This window comes from Apodemus sylvaticus, chromosome 7 (assembly GCF_947179515.1).
Source record: "Apodemus sylvaticus chromosome 7, mApoSyl1.1, whole genome shotgun sequence".
Classification (NCBI taxonomy): Eukaryota; Metazoa; Chordata; class Mammalia; order Rodentia; family Muridae; genus Apodemus; species Apodemus sylvaticus.
The window spans coordinates 114,927,227-114,937,330 of NC_067478.1; the positions used below are offsets into that span (position 1 = coordinate 114,927,227).

Here is a 10,104-nt window from a genome sequence, read left to right on the forward strand (position 1 = left end):
AATATCTTTGTGGGTGGCTTGATATCCTTATCCCTCCACAAGCATTCCTGCCTGGTTATAGGAGATGACCTTTTCAGCTGACGTAACCATCACTGAATCCTGTGAGTCTCTCCCATTCCTTGTCACTGACACATCATAGAATGCAGAGGTTCATCTCTCTTGATTTCTTATTGAACTTGTTATTTTCAGAATTACTTAAAGTATAATAGCATTAGAGGTTTTAGGTTTTTAGATTGTAGTATTTAGCGATTTCTGTTTTCTAGAACAAGAATAATAGCAATTAGGGAGAATCTATTTTGAGGTAGCTTGAAAAGACATTGAAACTCTCTCTTTTATACTTAAATTCTCAGTTATGATCTCAAAGGAATTCTCTTCTTTTAATATCCGAAAGATAGTGATTAAACAGAAATTTCAGAAATTTCAAAGAACGTAAGTAACATGAAAAATGTGGTGGGTTGAAAATCAGTTAATACTGTAGTTAGAAAGGTACTGAAGAAAATTCACAATGTAGACTATAACAAGCAATATTGATTATTGATTTCATGGTAATATAGAAGTGGAGGATGAACAATTATTTTCATGTTTTCAGGTAGTATATAGGAATGGGCTCTGTGATTCTCTATTTTTATGAGTAGGATGAGTTTCTTTTGTACTATTCTGACACATAGCACCACCATAGAAAGTAGAAGAGATTGACAAGTTTACAGTTCTGGGAGATATGCATGAAATCCTCTAAATGCAGTTTCCAGGTGTCAAATTTCTGCCATGTAAGTGTTAATCATTTATATCACAGTCATGAAAAATAAATATATTCCTGGTTGATGAACATTCAGAAATTGTAAATGAATTTTGTCATCAGGTGTTGGTTTACAGATATATAGTGTCTGGTAACAAGATTATGATGCTGGAATATTTGAATTCCTGAAATACATTTGTGAATATGTACTAATAGAGACATGCTTCAGGTTTTGGTCCTTAATTTGTGGTCATAGTTCCATAAGAAACAATTCTTTACCCATGAGTTCATTATGATATAGGATCATAGGAGGAAGTAAGTTAGAGGCAAAAGAAAGTAAAGGTCCAAATTTCATCCAAGTAAGAAACACAGCTTATAGAAATGACCTATTGAGATGAATATCGTTCCAGCACTAGATAATTCCTTTCCACTTCTACAGCATATTAACAAAGTGTAATGATGGTGAAGCATCTTAAGAAAAACCAGTTACAGACACTTCCCAGAGATCCTGCTATACCACTCCTGGGCATATATCCAGAGGATTCCCCAACAGGTAATAAGGATACATGCTCCACTATGTTCATAGCAGCCCTATTTATAATAGCCAGAAGCTGGAAAGAACCCAGGTACCCCTCAGCAGAAGAACGGATGCAAAAAATGTGGTATATATATACAGTGGAGTACTATTCAGCCATTAGAAACAATGAATTCATGAAATTCTTAGACAAATGTATGGATCTGGAGAACATCATACTAACTGAGGTAACCCAGTCTCAAATGATCAATCATGGTATGCACTCACTAATAAGTGAATATTAGCCTGGAAACCTGGAATACCCAAAACATAATCCACACATCAAATGAGGTACAAGAAGAACGGAGGAGTGGCCCCTGGTTCTGGAAAGACTCATTGTAGCAGTATAAGGCAAAATCAGAACAGGGAAGTGGGAAGGGGTGGGTGGGAGAACAGGGGGAGTGAAGGGGGCTTATGTGACTTTTGGGGAGTGGGGGGCTAGAAAAGGGGAAATCATTTGATATGTAAATAAAAATTATATCAAATTAAAAAAAGGAAAAAAAAGAAAAACCAGTTACTTTGAGATTGCAGCTTTGTGAAATAACTACTTTTAAATTTCCTCTTTGTGTTAACTCGCAATTTGCATATGGGTTTTAGTACTTTAAGCCCAAATTATTGAATACTCTTTTCAAGAAGGTGATAGTATAAAATAGAAAATGAGACCAAAGTCACTTGTCATTGAGAACAATTAACTTAGAAATTCTCTGCAGGATCTCTGTGAGCAGGGGGCTAAATGGGTGGTTGTATGCAGTTCTATGTGGCAGGTAAGGGATAGGGAATGAGAATAGTGGGAGATACATGGCATCAATGATATTGTTGAAGAAAACACTTCGGAAGACACAAGAGATACATATCTGCATGAGAGGAACCAGAGTCATCACAGACATAAGAATGTAGGCAATATCATTCTGAGTGAGGTAACTCGGTCACAGAAGAACACACACAGTGTGCACTCACTGATAAGTGGATATTAGCCCAAAATTCCAAAAAACCCAAGATACAATTCACAGACCATATGAAGCTCAAGAGGAAGGAAGACCAAATTGTGGATGCTTCAGTGTTTCTTAGAAGGGGAAACAGGAGGAAATACACAAAGAGTGGAGCAGAAAATGAAGGAAAGGCCATCCAGAGACTGCCCCACTTGGGGATCCATCCAATATACTATCACCAAACTGAACTATAGTGAATGCCAAGAATAGTTGCTGAGAGGAGCCTGATATGGCTGTCTACTGAAAGGATCTGCAATAGCCTGACAAATACAGAGGAAGATGCTCACAGTCAACCATTGGACTGAACATAGTATCCCTGATGGAGGAGTTAGATAAGAGACTAAAGGAGCTGAGGAGGTTTGTAGCCCCATGGAGATAGCAACAGTGTCAACCAGTCAGACCCTCAGAGCTCCTGGGGACTGAACCACCAACCAAATTGTACACATGGAGGGACCCGTGGCTTTAACTCTGTATGTGGCAGAAGAAGGCCTTCCTGGATATCAGTGGGAGGAAAGGCCCTTGGGCCTGAGGATGTTCCTCACCTCCAGTGTAGAGGAATGCCAGAGTGGGAAGACAGGAGTAGATGGAAGGATGGGGAAACACCCTCATAGAGGCAGGTGGAGCAAGGATGGGATAGGGGGTGTTTCTGGAGAGAAGACTTGGAAATAAGATAACACTTGAAATGTAAATAAATAAAATATCAAATAAAAGGAAAAGAAAAAAAAAGAAGAGTGTAGGCAAAATTAAACAGAGTACAACACTCCTGACAGAATTATGTGTTCTATTGCAGATCTTCTTGTAAATTAGGCATAGTGATAACCAACTTCCTCTGCCACAAACTAGGTCCTTATGTTGCTAATTGACCTTCATAAAGGAGTAAAATAAAACAAACATCAGATTTTGGTAAGAACCCTCCTGAAGTCCCACAGCTGTCACTGGGAGCTCAGTGGAAAAAGAAAAATTCTTTCATCACATAATAATTAAAACAGGAAATGCACAGAAAAGGGAAAGAATATTAAAAGCTGCAAGGAAAAAAGGCCAAGTAACATGTAAATGTAGACCTATCATAATTATACCAGACTTCTCAACAGAGAAACTAAAAGCCAGAAGAGCCCGGTCAGAGGTCATGCAGATTCTAAGAGAACACAAATCCCAGCTCAATATACTATATCCATCAAAACTATAAATCAACATAGATGGAAAATCCAAAATATTCCAGGACAAAACTGAATTCAAACAGTATCTATCTATCAATCTAGCTCTACAGAAAAGTCTAGAAGGAAAACTCCAACACAAGGAAGGTACCCACACCAAAGAAAAGACAAGATATTAATCATCTCACAACAAAGACAAAAGGAGAGAACCACAAACACATAAATCCACCTACAAAAACAAACATAACAGGAGCCAATAGTCATCTGTCATTAATTACTCTCAGTATTAATTTTCTCTCAATTTTTCTATAAAAGGACATAAGATTACAGACCGGATATACAAACAAGATTCAGGAGTTTTCTGCATCTCAATAACAAAGATAGATCCTATCTCAGAGTAAAAGGATGGAAAAAGATCTTCCAAGCTAATGGTCCCAAGAAACAAGCTAGAGTTGCTATCCTAATATCCAATAAAATTGGCATTCAACCAAAAGTTATCAAGCATGATAAGGAAAGAAAATATTAATAATTCAATAATCATAATGGTAATACAAATTAAAAAATGTAATATAATATTGGTGTGGACCTCTTAAAGCTATCAAAAACTATAGTAGACAAACAGTGTTTATGAAATATAACAAATAGTTGTCTGTGGTTGGCAACAAAACAGTAAGATATGTTACTCTTATTTATACATGTGTATCTAATGGATATCAAATAAATTTGACAGGATTTTGTATATTGTCATTTTCTTTCAGAAGTATTTTAATTGTGTGCAGACTTATATAAATGTTTATTGTGAAATGTATAGACAAATCTGACATATCTAAGACAAAAATGATAAAGACTTATAAATAAAATAATATATTTGACAGAACATGAAAAAATCATTTTGTCATTACGTCATGTGAAATGACAAGCAGTTAAAAATCCAAACATAACATGAGTTTTCTTATATGGGGATTTTAAGCAGTAAATCTCATAAAATGACCATCAGTAAAGTGACCATAAGAGTATAAAGAAGGTGGTGAAATAGGTGTTAATAAAAAAAGAACAGATTTCATTGAACACCAATAAGTTCAGGAGAACTTTTCTATTGTGCATGTGTACTTAGCAATACAAAATCCCCTTTGAAAACAGAAAACTGTCACAGTATTAAAAACACATTCAAAGTCATATTTAATAAACATTAAATATGAAAATTATATAATGGATAGAAAAATTACAATTTGTATAATTGGTAAAACTGCTTGCAAAAAGTGAGCTGGGGATTAGATAACATGTAAAAGAAGATAAGATTCTGGAAACATATGAATAAACTGTAATTTAAAGAAAACTGTAATAGTAAAACTACTCATAAAACAACTACACTACAAGAAAATTTCCTGTTCAAATATCAGTCACGAAACAAAGGATCACAGGAAATATTAGAATAATTATAAAGCTTAATGTACATTATTCCACAATCTCAGAATCTCCCATGAGAAATTATAAGACTAAAAAACTATGGCAACCTTAGCACTCTATGTTTAGGCAGGTTCCAAATACCAGATATGGATTCATTTTGTTTAACAGTTAAAATGAATTGTGATAATTACAAAAGTATATATGTGCCACTATTGTACCATTTTTTAATTGGATGTTCTATTTATTTACATTTCAAATGTTATCCATTTTCCCAGTTTCCCCTCGAGAAATTCCCTATCTCATCCCTCCTCCCCTTTCTTCTATGAGGGTGGTCCCCCCTCCTACACACCCAGTATTGTACCCTTAAGGTTATCATGACGTGCTGTTCATCATTGTGTTGATGACTCACATAGCTGGAAAAAATTGTTGCTTTCTTAGATCTGTTTGTTTCAGTTTGGGATTTTGCTGCTGTGAACAATCATCATAATCAAGGTAAGTCTTATAAATGACAGCATTTAATTGGGGCTTGCTTACAGGTTGGGATGTTCAGTCCTTTGTCATCAAGGCAGAAGCATGGCAGCATCAAGGCATGCATGATGCTAGAGGAACTGAAGGTTCTACATCTTTATCCTTAGAAAAACAGGAGCAGACTGGGCATCCTCAGGCATCTATGAGGATGATTACCTAGCCCATCCTCACACACTAGTGTTTGAGGAAGTGACACACTTTGCCTAACAAGGCCACACCTTATAATAGTGCCATTAAGTGGGATGAGCATGTGCAAACCATCACACTATTGTAAGCTTAAATAATATGTTTAGGTACCATAATATTGGAAGAAGATCAATAATGACTAGTTTACTAAACCAGCATAATACATAATATCAACCTATAAATAATGTGTCCTTCTCCCTAACAAAATGTGTAGTCTTCACTCATCAAAGAAATGTCTCTTTGCAACCAACAGAAACCATTAAAGAAAAATCTCAGTCAAGCAAATATCACTTTTGTAGCTCAGGCCCAGTGGATAGATCTGCACAGCATTCCTAACCCTAATGTTTAGGAAATACTGTGGAAGAAAAAAAAAGGAAAGATTATGAGAGAAATATCAGACATTATAAGATTGTGGTATATCTCCTGATAATATCACAAGCTACACCCATAAAGTCACTCTAACATGACGGGCCAAGTATTTGATGAAAACCGATAACAGGAGTAAACATGAAATCACCAATGAAAATGATAATAACACAACTGAAACAATAACAAGATTGATATTAGTATTTTCATAACATATCATTTAGTAAAAGCAACAATGCCATCAAATTAAAGTGGAGGGCATTAATCTTCCAAAATAATAAAGGATTAGTTCCTCAGAACTTATAATCCATAATTCACATCAAATTTAAAATGTCAAAAAATCCCATAAGAATAACTGTAAATTTTAAATGCAATATATAGGGAATTAAGATATTTTTGTAAAAAAAAAAAAGGTACACAAATGAAGTTACATATGCTATCACAATAGAGTAAATTAGACATGTGATTTATGATATAAAAATGACTCAGAAGAGGCATGTTTATAATCCTTGCTTTACAGTTCTCAATATGAATTTAGTTCTGAAGTCATTTATCCACAATGGACAAGAGGCTACTCTACTAAAAAAAAAAAAAAAAAAAAAAACTTTTTCAAGTGCGCCTTTCATATCCTTGTTTCTCAGGCTATAGATGAAATGGTTCAACATCAACATCAATGAAGTAATCATTTTTCTCTTGGAAGAATGTTCCACAGAAGAGCTGAAATAAACTCCAATAGAAAAATAGACTATACAGAGGTGAGACCCCCAAGTACAAAATGATTTGTACTTATTCACAGTAGAGGACATCGGTAATAAGGAGGAGATAATCTGTGAATAAGTATTCGGCAAAACCAGAGCGGGGAAGTGGGAAGGGGTAGGTGGGAGGACAGGGGGAGAGAAGGGGGCTTGCGGGACTTTCGGGGAGTGGGGGGTTAGAAAAGGGGAAATCATTTGAAATGTAAATAAAAAATATATCGAATTAAAAAAAAGACATAAGGATTCCTGTTATAGCAATCACTCCTAGTAGGGAAGTTGTCACATACATAAATACATTATTGATGTGAGTGTCAGAGTTGGATACCTTGAGAATTTGATCTAGTTCACAGAAGAAATGTGGTATTTCAGTACCTCTTGAGAAGTTCATTTCATTCATCAATAAAACATGAATCATGGAGATCCAGAACATGACTCAAAAAATCAGAACAAGAAAGGTACAGAACTAACTGTTCATGATAACAGTGTATTTGAGAGAGTGACAGATGGCTACAAAGTAATCGTAGATCATTAAAGTTAGTAAAAATTATCCATTCCAGAAAAAATATTAAAAATATATACCTGTGAAAGGCATTCTCTACAGGAGAGCATAAAATTAATTAATTAATAAAAGTGTACGTAACGGGATATGTTTCATATTCCCCACATATGATATTGTTATTTTAAAGTTCAGAATTTTAGCATTGACCAATAGAATTCTGATAAGCTAATGGAGCACTGACTGCTTACAATTCAGTTAAGAGCTCAAGGTGTTAAATTCCCTCTGTTTTACTTCTAAATGCATACTTAAATGTGTTTCTCATTACACTAAATACATCTCTGTTGAATCTGTATATCTGGTTCACTGGATTGAAGAAGGATTGTTCTGTGCCTTTTACCCCAAATGTATAGAGTTGACTGTCTCAAAGGAATTAGTCCACTTATATTGTCTCTCAGACACCTGTTACCCAAACATATAGATTTGACTGTCTTAAAGGCATGAGTCTACTTCTATGGTCTCTCAGGCACCTGTTATCTGCTTTCTAAAATATGGAATTCAATATAGCAGTTAAAATTAAGAATATCATTTTATTAACTAAAATTCATGTAAGCACTAAGAGATCAAAAAGCCATAATATTTGTATCCACCCACCACAGCTCAAAAGGACTCTAGAAAACTACACCTGCCTTGTCTTGTGAGATTTTTGCTTTTTCAGGGGATTCTTTAGCTTCATCAATTACCAGACAATTTTAACGTCTGTCCTTAGTCTATAATATACTCTCAGCTGATTTTCACCTGGCTGACAGACTCTGTTCAAGGATCATGTATGGAGGTGTTGAAATCTGACTTGCAGAAGGCTGATATTAACCAGTCTAGCCAAGATGATTGCTTGCTGTCTTTCAACTTGATCAACTAGTCAGAATGTGTACAGAGCCATATTGCGGTGTCATGCCACTTGGTAGAAACTCGACATTGATCAAGGTGAACTTCCTCCCCTAGCCTTCGTTGAGAAGGGATTCCTGTGCTATTCAGGATCCTGCTTCACCTAGGGTGGAACACTCAGAGTGAAGGTGAAGTTCAGTGCTCCTCCAGGTTTATGAATTTCTGAATTAAGTCAGGTGACATGCCCAGCTGCCTGAGCAGTGGAGCCAATGAACTGCCAGAGCACTTTCAGGAACTCACCCAGGAGATGGGGGAAGGGGCTCACCCAAACTCTTAAATTGTCAGACCTCCATTAAACTTGGGGCCTTGATCAGCAGTTGGGTTGTCCTGGTCTCAGTCCTTTTCACTGCCCTCCATCTATCTTCAGCTTCTCTTCCAGGGACCCAGTTCCCATTAGCTGCAGGCAGCTACAAGAACTTATGATAAATGCCCATTTCCCAGCCTTTGACTGGCATTTCAATCTTCTTGGTCCACCAAAAGACAATGCCATAATATCAGCAGGAAGTACTTAGAGATGAAAAATGTGATGCCCCTTTTCCCACATTGACGAGGTCCAGCCTTAGCATGAGGAGGGTCCTGAGAAAAGCAGGAATGGGAAGAGTGATGCTTCCATAATGACTCATAGTCAGTCATAAATGCCAAGTGCTAGATCAGGTATTCTCTCGGTTCCCTGATGATTCTCAGTATTCTTTGTCCTTCAGCTAATTTATCTTTCAGCTTAATCCTTCTTCAGCTTAATGACCAGAGAGCCTGAATCCAGTCTTTTATTTACTAAAGATACATCATTAAGTCTTTTATCATTGTTATTACTTATCAAAAATTTGTAAATTTACATAAATACTATGATTTAAGGATCAGTACTTTCAACCCTTGTATCTTTAGACCAGAACTAAACACAAAGCAAAAACACATTCCCTTATCGGTTTACACAGTTTGTTCTTAATGGATAGCTGAACATAGCTCTGGTGGTTTTCTGGTACAGCAGACAGCAGTATTTATTAACTATTTTCATGTAAAAACATAAAGACAACAAACTACTAAAGCTAAAATGATTCCTAAAAACGCTTGGAATTTATTTATGTGATAGTTCTTTTTCTTTCTTTCTTTCTTTCTTTCTTTCTTTCTTTCTTTCTTTCTTTCTTTCTTTCTTTCTTTCTTTCTTTCTTTCTCTCTCTCTCTCTCTCTCTCTCTCTCTCTCTCTTTTTCTTTTCTTTTCTTTTCTTTTCTTTTCTTTTCTTTTCTTTTCTATTTTGGAGACAGGGCAGTTAGCTCTAATATCTTTCCAGGGCCTATCTCTAATTCTTCAAAAAGTGATGAAAACAGAATACCTTTTGTATGCATCTATATCATCTTTTGATTCTTTATTCTTAATTTACTCATCCTAGCATTTCCATAGCCTCGTGCACAATCCTTCTAATACTATTTATTTCTAAATCATATATAATTTCTTATTTTTCTATCTGTAATTTTTCTTTCTGAGACCACTTAAACTCTCGATCCTCGATGTCCCCAATTTCACCTTGACTAATTAATGCAGCAGTCATTGGACTTGGGGCATATATGTTTCTCCTCATGATTCCACATTCAGGCCAACTTTGGCAATGAAATATTTCTGCAAAGAGCCATGCAGGCTTTTATGACCCTTATGTTTATGCTGTCTAGAGCTTTTAGCATGGCTCTGAAGACCATGTGCAAGACCTGTTCCTCATCATCCAAAGCCTCATAAGCATCTCTATTCCTCATTCCTGAGAACCACATCTGTTTCATTTACTATGGAGTGACTAGCTCTGAGTAATGGGGAAGTATATTACCTAAAATGAAATATTGAAAGTAGGGTAGTAAAGACAGCATATCAACTTCAGTGAAATAGCAACCATTAACCCATTTGGGGATCAGAGGGATCAATGGCCTGGTGATGCTCCAGGGCAGGAACTCTATCACATCTCTCCATATATAACCTTGCAGAAA

The 10,104-nt window shown here is 36.0% G+C and overlaps 1 pseudogene; it reads right to left on the minus strand.

The window, feature by feature from the left end:
• Window positions 1–1,978: 1,978 nt before the first annotated feature.
• On the minus strand, window positions 1,979–9,879 carry LOC127689821 (olfactory receptor 867-like; annotated as a pseudogene).
• Between the last annotated feature and the right edge of the window lie 225 nt (window positions 9,880–10,104).